Below are 13935 nucleotides of genomic sequence, written 5' to 3'. Positions count from 1 at the left end.
GAGCGTCTTAACGGTGGTAGTAGGGATGATGGTTTGATGTGATCAAGAGTACTGTCTGGCATTGTGTGGCGTGGAACGTCAAGTCCAGTGTGGGAAACACCGGCGTTGTAGCCCGAAGCATTAACAGATCCCGGCGGTTACGGCGAAAGAATACCCCCGGCGACGACTTGACAATGTAGGACCGCGGTGCCTCCTGCCTGATCACCGTGGCTGGCTCAGACCATCCGCCTTCTGGGTCCCTGATCCTGACGATGTCGCCCATATTCAGTGGCTTGAGTGGGAATCACATGTTGATCGTAGCATTGTTTTTGTTTGGACCGTAGTACCCGCATTTTGTCGAGTACCAGAGCGTTATCGGGGTCTCGGAATCGAATCGCCGGGAGGGTTGTCCGGATGTCCCTGCCGAAGAGCATCTGCGCTGGTGACAGTCCAGAGCTCAATGGGGTTGCTCGGTAGGACAACAGCGCTAGGTTGATGTCCGAGCATGAATCTGTCGCCTTGCTAATAAGTTGTTTAACAATGTGGACACCTTTTTCCACTTTCCCATTTGACTGTGGGTAGCGCGGACTGGATGTTACATGCCGAAAGCTGGAGCGGTCTGAGAACTCTTTCCATTCCCAGCTCGCGAAGCAGGGACCATTATTTGACATCACCGCACACGGGATTCCATGTCGCGCGAATGTCTCCTGGCACGCCTTGATGACAGATGAAGACTTGAGATCATGGAGTTTAAGTACCTCCGGATAGTTTGAGTAATAATCCAAGATCAAGACGTAATCACGACCTGTGGCATGAAATAAGTCAATGCCCACTTTTGTCCACGGTGCCATTGTGAGTTTGTGTTGCTGTAGGGGTTCTTTACACTGTGTTGGTTGATGTCTTTGACAGGTGTCACATGTCATGACCATGTCCGTTATGTCTTGATTCATGCCGGGCCAGTACACAGTCTGTCGTGCTCGTCTTTTGCATTTCTCAATTCGTAGGTGGCCTTCATGAATCTTACGTAGCATCTCGGCGGAGTGTGGCCGGAATCCCAATCTGCGCATTGCGTAGCAGCAGGCCGTCAACTTCAATCAGTTCTGACTTGACATTCTGAAATTGTGGACATTGTCCCTTCGTCCAACCGTGCTGGAGTAGGTGCAGCACCCTCTGTAAGGTTGCGTCTTTCTGCGTCTCCTGTCGGATTAGGCAAAGCTTCTCATCTGAAGCAAGCAAATTCTCCATGCATAACTGTATTTGGGCCTCGATTTCTCTGATAGGGGCTGATGGTGCGTTGTCAGTGCCAATTGACCGGGGCGGTGCGTCGGCAATGGCAAGATCTCTTCCCGGAGTGTATATTAGGGTGAAATCATACCTTTGCATCTTCATCATGATGCGCTGAAGATGAGGTGTCATGTCATTTAGATCCTTGTCTATGATATGGACCAACAGTCTGTGGTCGATTTCCACTATGAAGGAGGGCAGGCCGTATACATAGTCCTGGAACTTCTGAATCCCAGTGAGGAGTCCGAGACATTATTTTTCGATTTGACCGCACTCAGTTGCGGTCATGCTACCGGGACCCAGTCAGACTGGTCGGCCTGTTGGAGGAGAACGGCTCCAATCCCGTCCTGGCTGGCATCAGTGGAGATCTTGGTGGGTCTGGTTGCATCAAAGAAAGCAAGGGTCGGTGCCCTCGTCAGTTGCTGTTTGAGGTCCACCCATTCATTTTGGTGACGTTGTGTCCATTCAAACGCCGTGGTCTTTCGTAGGAGATTGCGTAAAGCTACCGTCCATGCGGACAGGTTTGGGATGAACCTGCCGAGGAAGTTGACGAAGCCCAGAAATCATAGCACCGCCTTCTTGTCGTGTGGCGTCTTCATGGTCCATATTGCAGCGATTTTCGCCTCATCAGGGCTGACACCCTGAGATGATATGGTATTACCCAAAAAGGTTACAGACTCCTTCGCAAATGTGCATTTTGCCTGGTTCAATTTCAAACCGTATTTATGAATCTTCTGAAACACCTTTTTCAGACGACAGAGGTGTTCTTCTTCAGTGGTGGACCATACGATGATGCCATCCACGTAGCCTCTGACACCCTCGATGCCCTCGGTCATTTGCTCCATTATCCTGTGGAAGATCTCTGATGCAGAGATAATGCCAAAGGACATGTGATTGAAGCAGAAACGTCCAAATGGCGTGGTGAACGTGCACAGTAATCTGCTCGAATCATCGAGCTGTATCTGCCAAAATCCCTCCGAGGCGTCGAGTTTGGTGAAGATACGAGCATTTGCCATATCAGATGTAATCTCTTCACGCTTGGGGATGGGGTACTGTTCCCGGCGAATTTTCTGGTTCAGGTCCTTCGGGTCTATGCATATGCGAAGATCCCCAGAAGGTTTCTTAAAACAGACAATGGAGCTAACCCAGTTAGTCGGCTGTGTGACTTGCGATATTACGCCTTGTGACTCCAGTCTGTTGAGTTCCGCTTTCAACTTCTCCCGCAGGGCAGTTGGAACCCTCCTGGGCGGCTGAATGACGGCGGATTTGGCGTTTGTCTTCAGCATGATTTTGCATTGGCAGGGTAGGGTGCCCATGCATTTAAATATGTCGGGGTATTCTTGTAGCATGCTGTGGATTTTAGCTTCCAGGCTTGATGGATCCTGGGTGTGCATGTAAATGCGTTGCACCAGCCGCAAGTCTTTGCAGGCCTGAGCGCCTAACAGTGATGATTTATTGTCGTCTACAATCTCGAATCGTAGCTGCTTGCGTATCGTCCACATCGTCCTCGCAAGCGAGGTTGTCCACATCCGAGGAATACTCATCATTGTTTTTTTTGTGCACTTTGAGTCTATGCTTTTTACGTTGAAGTTCATGTGTTTCTGTCTTGTTGTCTTCATTTGCAGTGCAGCTCTGCACTGAGGCAAAGTGGTTGTATGTGCCACACTTTAAACATTGTTTTCCAGAAGCTGGACTTTGCCCTTTTAAGTGGGTGTGTCCGCAGCGGGGACACGTCATGATGCTGTCCCTCCACGCTCGCGCATGCACAGTAGGCCTTTCTTCCATGTCAAATCTTCGGGAGAACTGCGCATGCATGTGGCCTGCATCCAGGTTCGCGCGCTTGGGATTACCGCTCGAGGAGAGCCTTCTGGATGCCTGGGCCACCATTTTGACAGGCTCGAACTTGTGGTGAAGGCCTTGGTCCCGGTAAGCAAACTTCTCATATTCTTCTTTACTTTTTTCATAAGTAGAGCATCTTTGCATGGCTGTTTCTAGGGTTAGGTCTTTTCGTTTTAATAAGGATTTTCTAAGTCCCTCATCAGATATACCATTGACTATCTGGTCTCTGATGAGGGAGTCACGGAGGTTTTCAAAGTTGCAGGATTCAGCTGGTAATTTTAAATCAGTTACAAAACTGCTGCAAGATTCTCCCAGTTTTTGTAAACCCCTGGTGAACTTGAATCTTTCAAATATCTCATTGACTTTAGATTGACAGTGGGTTTCAAATTTTTTGATGATTATTTCCAGCTTGCCCTGGTCCTCCCCTTCCAGGTAGGTAAAGGAATTATATATTTCTAATGCCTGCGGACCTGCCAGGGATAAGAGCAAGGCTATCTTCCTGGCATCAGACGCTGAGGTTAGATCCTTAGCTTCTAGATATATTTTGAACTGTTGTATGAAACGTTTCCAATTGGAATGCATATTACCAGTGGTCTTGAGCAGGTGTGGAGGTTGGATTGGGTCCATCGTGCCGATTGGTATCTGAAGGGTCCGAATGCTGCGAGGCCTTCCTTGGTTGAATGTCTGGTTTAAGTTCTCTTCTCTTGCTGGTGTCTAGCTGGCTTGCTGAAACCACTCCTGGTACTATATGTTATTCTCTAATTATGAATAATGACTGTAGACTTACAGTTAACACACACTTTATTCAAAGGGTTCGTTCTGCTTCCAGAGCTCAATTAGATGCAAAACAGTCAAGAGGTATCACCAGTGAAACTAAGGTAAACTGCCTATGCTGAGCTATCCCTGTGTGCTGCTGCTCACTAGCTCTGTGCTTCTAAAAGAGGCGGATCCTGCTTTGGGCTCGACCCTTTATACCCGTCTCTGATGCTCCCTCTAGTGATGCTGTGGCTGTCACATCTGTGCTGCAGTCCCTGGTGTATGTGCAGATGTATGTACAGATGTACAGATCACTATATTCTCAACCCTTCCTTGGGTTAACCACTTCCTTACCTTGCAGGTCAGCTGTTCGGGAGAGAGAGGGAGCCAGGACCTTGGAAACAGCGCGGGAGTTTCAAAAAGCGCGGGAGCTGCGAGGCAGAGGGGACAGTTTAAAAGGGCGCGCTGTGGGTGAGGTAAGTACTGCTTAACCACTTCCTTACCTTGCAGGTCAGCTGTTCGGGAGAGAGAGGGAGCCAGGACCTTGGAAACAGCGCGAGAGTTTCAAAAAGCGCGGGAGCTGCGAGGCAGAGGGGACAGTTTAAAAGGGCGCGCTGTGGGTGAGGTAAGTACTGCTTAACCACTTCCTTACCTTGCAGGTCAGCTGTTCGGGAGAGAGAGGGAGCCAGGACCTTGGAAACAGCGCGGGAGTTTCAAAAAGCGCGGGAGCTGCGAGGCAGAGGGGACAGTTTAAAAGGGCGCGCTGTGGGTGAGGTAAGTACTGCTTAACCACTTCCTTACCTTGCAGGTCAGCTGTTCGGGAGAGAGATCAGTTTTGGGAGCAGGCCTATTGGCTGACTGTAAATCAGGAAGGATACAAAGGGTGTGGCTGAAGTGCCTTTAGAAACAGAGTGCTGAAGGCAAACAGAGTGTATCTGAGTTTGGGTAAGGCTGAGTTCGGTTAAGAGGTGAGTGACAAAAAAAAAAAAAAAAAAAAAATCAAGTTAATTAAGTAAAGTAATTAACTAGTTAAGGGAATTTGGTGCTCACCTGAAGCAGGTGCAGAGAAGCAGACCTGTGAGGGAGTCTCTGGAGCAATTACATCACAGCCAGCAGGTAAGTGTTTGGCTTGTAACTGGTAAGTGATTTCTCTCTCTTTGACTTTCTCCTAGCTGTGTAGTGTAGTTCAAATTTAACTTCAGGTTTAAGTCATGGCAGGAGAGCTCAGACCCGTGTCATGCTCCTCTTGTGAGATGTGGCAAGTCAGGGACCCTTCTGGTGTCCCTGACTCCTTCATCTGCAAGAAGTGTGTCCAACTGCAGCTCCTGTTAGACCGCTTGACGGCTCTGGAGCTGCGGATGGACTCACTTTGGAGCATCCGCGATGCTGAGGAAGTTGTGGAAAGCACATTCAGTGAGTTGGTTACACCGCAGATTAAAATTACTGAGGCAGATAGGGAAAGGGTGACCAACAGACAGAGGAAGAGTAGGAAGGCAGTGCAGGGATCCCCTGCGGTCATCTCCCTCCAAAACAGATTTACCGTTTTGGAAACTGTTGGGGGAGATGGCTCACCAGGGGAAGGTGGCAGCAGCCAGGTTCATGGCACCGTGGCTGGCTCTGCTGCACAGAAGGGCGGGAAAAAGAGTGGCAGAGCTATAGTGATAGGGGATTCAATCGTAAGGGGAATAGACAGGCGTTTCTGCGGACGCAAACGAGAATCCAGGTTGGTATGTTGCCTCCCTGGTGCAAGGGTCAAGGATGTCTCGGAGCGGCTGCAGGGCATTCTGGAGGGGGAGGGTGAACAGCCAGCTGTCGTGGTGCATATAGGCACCAACGATATAGGTAAAAAACGGGATGAGGTCCTACAAGCTGAATTTAGGGAGTTAGGAGTTAAACTAAAAAGTAGGACCTCAAAGGTAGTAATCTCAGGATTGCTACCAGTGCCACGTGATAGTCAGAGTAGGAATGACAGGATAGCTAGGATGAATACGTGGCTTGAGAGATGGTGCAAGAGGGAGGGTTTCAAATTCCTGGGACATTGGGACCGATTCTGGGGGAGGTGGGACCAGTACAAATCGGACGGTCTGCATCTGGGTGGGACCGGAACCAATGTTCTCGGGGGGGGGTGTTTGCTAGTGCAGTTGGGGAGGGTTTAAACTAATGTGCCAGGGGGATGGGAACCGATGTAGGAAGTCAGTGGGGACAGAAACAAAAGGCAGGAAGGGAGAGTGTGTAAAGCATGACCAGAGAAAGCAGGGCAGAGAGCAAGGAAGGTCTACATTAAACTGCATTTATTTCAATGCAAGGGGCCTGACGGGCAAAGCGGATGAACTCAGGGCATGGACGGGCACATGGGACTGGGATATTATAGCTATGACTGAAACATGGCTAAGGGAGGGGCAGGACTGGCAGCTCAATGTTCCGGGCTACAGATGCTATAGAAAGGATAGAACAGGAGGTAAGAGAGGAGGGGGAGTGGCGTTTTTGATTAGGGAGAACATCACGGCAGTACTTAGAGGGGATATATCCGAGGGTTCGCCCACTGAGTCTATATGGGTGGAACTGAAAAATAAGAAGGGAGAGATCACCTTGGTAGGACTGTACTACAGGCCCCCAAATAGTCAGCGGGAAATTGAGGAGCAAATATGTAAGGAGATTACAGATAGCTGCAAGAATAATAGGGTGGTAGTAGTAGGGGACTTTAACTTTCCCAACATTGACTGGGACAGTCATAGCATTAGGGGCTTGGATGGAGGGAAATTTGTTGAGTGTATTCAGGAGGAATTTCTCATTCAGTATGTGGATGGACCGACTAGAGAGGGGGCAAAACTTGACCTCGTCTTGGGAAATAAGGAAGGGCAAGTGATAGAAGTGCTAGTGAGGGATCACTTTGGGACAAGTGACCATAATTCCATTAGTTTTAAGATAGCTATGGAGAATGATAGGTCTGGCCCAAGAGTTAAAATTCTTAATTGGGGCAAGGCCAATTTTGATGGTATCAGACAGGAACTTGCAGAGGTAGATTGGGGGAGACTATTGGCAGACAAAGGGACGGCTGGTAAATGGGAGGCTTTTAAAAATGTGTTAACCAGGGTGCAGGGTAAGCACATTCCCTTTAGAGTGAAGGGCAAGGCTGGTAGAAGTAGGGAACCCTGGATGACTCGAGATATTGAGACTCTGGTCAAAAAGAAGAAGGAGGCATATGACGTACATAAGCAACTGGGATCAAGTAGATCCCTTGAAGAGTATAGAGATTGTCGAAATAGAGTTAAGAGGGAAATCAGGAGGGCAAAAAGGGGACATGAAATTGCTTTGGCAAATAATGCAAGGGAGAATCCAAAGAGATTCTACAGATACATAAAGGGGAAAAGAGTAACTAGGGACAGAGTAGGGCCTCTTAAGGATCAACAAGGGCATTTATGTGCAGAGCCACAAGAGTTGGGTGAGATCCTGAATGAATATTTTTCATCGGTATTCACGGTCGAGAAAGGCATGGATGTTAGGAAACTAAGGGAAATAAATAGTGATGTCTTGAGAAGTGTGCATATTACAGAGGAGGAGGTGCTGGAAGTCTTAAAGCGCATCAAGGTAAATAAATCCCCGGGACCTGATGAAATGTATCCCAGGATGTTGTGGGAGGCTAGGGAGGAAATTGCGGGTCCCCTAACCGAGATATTTGAATCATCGGCAGCCACAGGTGAGGTGCCTGAAGATTGGAGAGTGGCGAATGTTGTGCCCTTGTTTAAGAAGGGCAGCAGGGAAAAGCCTGGGAACTACAGACTGGTGAGCCTAACGTCTGTAGTAGGTAAGTTGCTAGAAGGTATTCTGAGAGACAGGATCTACAAGCATTTAGAGAGGCAAGGACTGATTCGGGGCAGTCAGCATGGCTTTGTGCGTGGAAAATCATGTCTCACAAATTTGATTGAGTTTTTTGAGGGAGTGACCAAGAAGGTAGATGAGGGTCGTGCAGTAGACGTTGTCTACATGGACTTTAGCAAAGCCTTTGACAAGGTACCGCATGGTAGGTTGTTGCAGAAGGTTAAAGCTCACGGGATCCAGGGTGAGGTTGCCAATTGGATTCAAAATTGGCTGGACGACAGAAGGCAGAGGGTGGTTGTAGAGGGTTGTTTTTCAAACTGGAGGCCTGTGACCAGTGGTGTGCCTCAGGGATCGGTGCTGGGTCCACTGTTATTTGTGATTTATATTAATGATTTGGATGAGAATTTAGGAGGCATGGTTAGTAAGTTTGCAGATGACACCAAGATTGGTGGCATAGTGGATAGTGAAGAAGGTTATCTAGGATTGCAACGGGATCTTGATCAATTAGGCCAGTGGGCCGACGAATGGCAGATGGAGTTTAATTTAGATAAATGTGAGGTGATGCATTTTGGCAGATCGAATCAGGCCAGGACCTACTCAGTTAATGGTATGGCGTTGGGGAGAGTTATAGAACAAAGAGATTTAGGAGTACAGGTTCATAGCTCCTTGAAGGTGGAGTCGCAGGTGGACAGGGTGGTGAAGAAGGCATTCGGCATGCTTGGTTTCATTGGTCAGAACATTGAATATAGGAGTTGGGACGTCTTGTTGAAGTTGTACAAGACATTGGTACGGCCACACTTGGAATACTGTGTGCAGTTCTGGTCACCCTATTATAGAAAGGATATTATTAAACTAGAAAGAGTGCAGAAAAGATTTACTAGGATGTTGCCGGGTCTTGATGGTTTGAGTTATAAGGAGAGGCTGGATAGACTGGGACTTTTTTCCCTGGAGCGTAGGAGGCTTAGGGGTGATCTTATAGAGGTCTATAAAATAATGAGGGGCATAGATAAGGTAGATAGTCAACATCTTTTCCCAAAGGTAGGGGAGTCTAAAACTAGAGGGCATAGGTTTAAGGTGAGAGGGGAGAGATTCAGAAGGGCCCAGAGGGGCAATTTCTTCACTCAGAGGGTAGTGAGTGTCTGGAATGGGCTGCCAGAGGTAGTAGTAGAAGCGGGTACAATTGTGTCTTTCAAAAAGCATTTAGATGGTTACATGGGTAAGATGGGTATAGAGGGTTATGGGCCAAGTGCGGGCAACTGGGACTAGCTTAATGGTAAAAAACTGGGCGGCATGGACTGGTTGGGCCGAAGGGCCTGTTTCCATGCTGTAAACTTCTATGATTCTATGAACCCTGTCCCTTACCTGAGGTGAGGTGATCCTCAGGTTAAACCACCACCAGTCAGCTCTGCCCCCTCAAAGGGGAAAGCAGCCTCTGATCATCTGTATCTATGGTGACTTTACCTTTCCAGGTAATATATTTTAATAAACCAGAACAGTTTGTATGACTCATTGACTCTATAAATATGGACACATTTTACATTTTGAGAAGGAACTGAATCAGAGGATGTGTTTCTATAACCAACGGTTAGTGATCAGGCCTCGTTTAGATACTGATAACATTTACTTATGTGCCACTCTCAAATGCCAAAAACGCCAGGGAGTTAGAAAATTAAGCAATAGGTGCAATCTTGCCAGAATTCTGCCCCTAATGGCAAAGTGTCAGGCTCAGACAAAAAACTGGCTTCTAACTTTCCAGTTGCACAGACCTGTTTCCTATCCAAATATTAAGTCTCTTAGAAAGAATAAAAACGAGTTGTTGTGTTTCGTGTCGTAACTCTAGAGCCTCATGGTGCCAGCAAGCAGCTCCAAGGAGACCTCGGGGCCATATTTAGAGGGCGCCCCGATCAGCGCGGAGGCCTGATGCTACCCAGACCCAATTAAGGAGCTTTCAGGGATTCTACCTGCCTCAAAACACTCCTCGCTGATATACCCACCGGCATCACCCCCCGACAATCCTCACCGGCATACATCGACCCTCTCCCAACAATCCTCGTCAGCATAACCCCAACCCCGCCCCGACATTCATCGCTGGCATTCCACCCTCCCCACCAACATCACAGAAATATCGCCAGCACTCCACACCAGCACCCACCCTCAGTGCATGCTCCGCCTTCCCCACAACACATCAATGCATCCACTAGGGTCTGCCCCTAGCACTGACACTTGGCACAGGTTGGCACTGCCTGGTTGGTGTCAACCTGGTAATGGCAACATGTACCAGGGGGCATGTTCCCCTCTCCCAGGGGCTATACATACCTGTGTGCACCTTGTGGGATCCCCTTGACTGCCTTGTGCTGGACTAAACCTGTTATAAACCTTGCTGACTTGTATGAATATATTTAGTGAGGGGGGATCATGTGGTGCAGGGCCGCTAAAAAGGTGTAAATTGATGGAAATGTATTCAAATAAGGGACGGGATTCTCCGACCGTCCGCCGTGTCCCGAAGTCTCCGCCACCAATGAGATTCGGTGGGGGCGGGAATCACGCCACGCCTGTCGGCGGGGGGCAGGAATCGCACCGCAACGGACGGCAGGCCCACCCCCGCCAATTCTCTGGCCCGCGATGGGCCGAAGTCCCGCTGCTGGAATGGCTGTCCCACCAGAGTGGATTAAACCACCTTTTGAATGGCGGGACAAGGCGGTGCGGGCAGGCTCCGGGATCCTGGGGGAGACGCGGGCTGATCTGGCCCCGGGGGGTGCCCCCACAGTGGCCTGGCCCACGATCAGGGTCCACCGATCCGCGGGCGGGCCTGTGCCGTGGGGGCACTCTTTTTCTTCCGCCTTCGCCATGGCCTTCACTATGGCAGAGGCGGAAGAGATCCCCTCCCCTGCGCATGCGCGGGGATGACGTCAGCAGCCACTGACGCTCCCGCGCCTGCGTCGCCCGGCGAAGATATTTTGGCCCCGGCTGGCGTGGCGCCAAAGGCCTTTCCCGCCAGCCGGTGGAGCGGAAACCGCTCCGGCCCGGGCCTCGCCCCTCAAGGTGAGGGCTTGGCCCCTAAAGGAGTGGAGACTTCCGCGCCTTTGGGGCGTCCCGACGCCGGGGTGGTTCCCGCCACTCCATTTACGCCGGAACCCCCCGCCCTGCCGGGCAGGGGAGAATCCTGTCCAAGGTTCCTGCTCTTTGTAGGCGGAAACCCTGTCACACCAGAGCGAGGGGCAAGGAAAATTGTGAAACGCAATCTCTCCGGGGAGAATCCCATTTCCTGGACTGGGTTCTCCAGTTCTGGGGCTATGTCCCCATGCCGGTGTGGGAATGGTGGCGTTGGAAAAATGCCGCAAACAGTCACCGATTCCCCGTTTTGCTGGGGGCTAGCAGTGAGGCAGCGTAGAGCACCCGGCTCTCGCTGCCGATATGGGCTGGAGAATTGCCGGGTCCGTGGCCGCGCATGCGCACGGCGGCAGCCTGCAGCGGCTGCGTCATGCTACATGGCGGAGGCCGCTCGCGGAACCAGCCCGTTAAATGGTGTCCCCCCTTTGGCCGGCTCGCGCGCCCTGAAACACCCCCCACAGTGCCCCCCAGCCTCTAATAAAGTCTGAGTCCGTAGCCACCATGCCGAGTTCCCGATGGGTGAGACTATAAGTGACCCACAGCGTTGGGAACTCGGCCGGTCAGGGGCAGAGCATCGGGGGGCGGGCCTCAGACAATGACCTGACGTTGTCGATACATGGTTCGGCGTACTGAGTACGTGAGAGGACAAGCGACCGACGCCGTAGGGAAGTCGGCCCATCAGCGTCTGTAGAGGGCCTCTGGTGACATCCTGAGGCCGTCTCAAAGGCCTGCGGCGTACTCCCCGAGTATGCTGTTTTTGAGGGGGGCAGAGCATCTGAAACATGGCACCGCCCCCGATTTCGGAGTAAAACCGGATTCTCCGGCCAATCGCCGAACGTGATTTCAACGTCAGCAATCAGGGAATCGCGCCCATAAACCCATATCCTGATTCTCACAGGATTTTCCACCCTGCCGTTGATCCTACGGATATCCGGCTACTGCTGACTCAGTATCGCCCCTATGTCTGCGCTAAATTATTTACCTTGATAGTACTTACAGCCTTACCTGCACATATTAATTTCACCTCTAGTCACTGGTAATTTAATTTTCACTTCTGGAAAGCGGTGCAAATTATGTTACGTAACAAAATGGAGTGAGATTCCCTCTGACTAATTGATATCCTCGGATGGCTGAATAAAGACTGCCAATGTGCAACACATGAAGTTGTCCCTTGCCATGCGGTGCCTTGTTTGCAGCACCGGCATCTACTGTGGAGCTTCTGATACCTCATGTCATAGTGTTGGCAAACTCCTGTCCACAGGCGGTTTTCTAATTTTCACTGGTCATCATAAAAGCTTCTTCTCGATTTACAACAAAATCAGAATAGACAGAAACGGGCATCATGAGCTTAGGAATAAGGTAAAGTTATCGCTTGTTATACAGTTTAGATTTCATTTTGCGATGCGGCGCAAAATATTTGGTGGTGTTGCACTTAAAATGAGAGCCAGCACACATTCTATGAGTTAGTTATTTTTCTCTTTATTAAAAAATTTTTTAGAGTACCCAATTCATTTTTTCCAATTGAGGGGTAATTTAGCGTGGTCAATCCACCTACCCTGCACATCTTTGGTTGTGGGGACGAAACCCATGCAGACATGGGGAGAATGTGCAAACTCCACACGAACAGTGACCCAGAGCCGGGATCGAACTTGGGGCCTCAGCGCCGTGAGGCAGCAGTGCTACTCACTGCGCCACCGTGCTGCCCCACTCTATGAGTTAGTTAATCATCTTTGTGCAACAAATTCCATATTCGACTAATTTCCATCAAATACCCTTTCAACTCAAAAAAAACCACGTAAACAAATATGCATTAGAGACTAGAATATCAAACTTTGAGTACATGTTTTAAAAATGATTATTCTCATTTATCTCTGCACAACGTGGACTTAAAGTAGCGTCCCTTGACTTATTGAATTTCTCAGGTAGATAGATAAATGAGCCATTGGAGCTTTTACTAAACTCGTGCAGAAATAGGTTGTGGTATAAAATTACACCTTGTGCCATGGTGATTGTATATACATTTAAACTGTGAGCTGGAGTTATGCAATGGAATTTATGTACAAAGTATCTATGAACAATTATGGCAAATAAGTGATTTAAATGTTGATCCCTGTTTGTCATCTGAAGCAAGGATGATAGTAGCACAATAAAGCGCGTGCTGCTGTGAAGGATTGAAAGAATGAATACTTCTGGTTGGAAGAGATTAGTTCTTTAAAATTTGTCCAGTTCTGGGCTATTGTGTATTATTTATGTTTAAAGTCGTGCATCAGCATGCCTGTAATGGCTAATACAGGTAATAAATACTGTAAACCATTTTTTGTGTAAGTGGTCTTCGATGCAGCATTTTGCCTCAGGTCTATTTCATGTTAAATAATGGAATGTCATTGGCAATTTCTGGGCAGCATATTGCGTCTTGGCAATTTTTTATCAACAATTAATATCAGGTGCCTGAATGAATTATATAACTACTAGAATACATTAATAACGTACATTAATCAAATTGTGTAATGTTAAGCAATAAAGAGCACCATTGCACAATACCACAGCCAGGGCAAAAAGCGGCCCATTTAATTTAAAGATGCAACGTTCCTTTCTTTAATTTACATTGGGCAATTTTACATTGCACCACTTTCTTCAATAATTAGAGCACATTAATCAAAGAAGATTTGAAGCATTTTTCCCATTGAAAATAAGGTATGACAATTGGAAAATGGCTGCTTATCATCTGTGAGTTCACAAACTGTTCCGTGTGAATGCATTTTAAATTGTTATCATGTGGTTATCTGAAAATGCAATGGAAAGTAAAAGCCTGAAATGGTTTAACATTTTCTTCTTGATGGAATGGTAGCTTAATCACCTAGAAATGAGTAAGTGATTTGAAAGTTGCTGACATGTTTGTATCTTAATGGACAAAGTCTATTTTATAAGCATTTACAATTATGTTCCAATATACAGACACAGTCAAGCTGAACTTTTCTAATAGACTTCTAGATTTACTAAGAGATGCAATAGGCTTAGGACAAGGAGCATAATATAAACCTTATACTGTCAGATATAATTTATGGGAGAAAATAGAAAGATAGAACCTCTTCCCTTACCACACTTTTGTCCAGGGATCGAGGTTTAGTTTAACTGCTGGTCGGCATT

Source organism: Scyliorhinus torazame, chromosome 8 (genome assembly GCF_047496885.1).
Source record: "Scyliorhinus torazame isolate Kashiwa2021f chromosome 8, sScyTor2.1, whole genome shotgun sequence".
In the NCBI taxonomy this organism is placed as follows: Eukaryota; Metazoa; Chordata; class Chondrichthyes; order Carcharhiniformes; family Scyliorhinidae; genus Scyliorhinus; species Scyliorhinus torazame.
The sequence above is the reverse complement of the archived record's forward strand: the minus strand, read 5'-3'. Positions refer to the sequence as shown.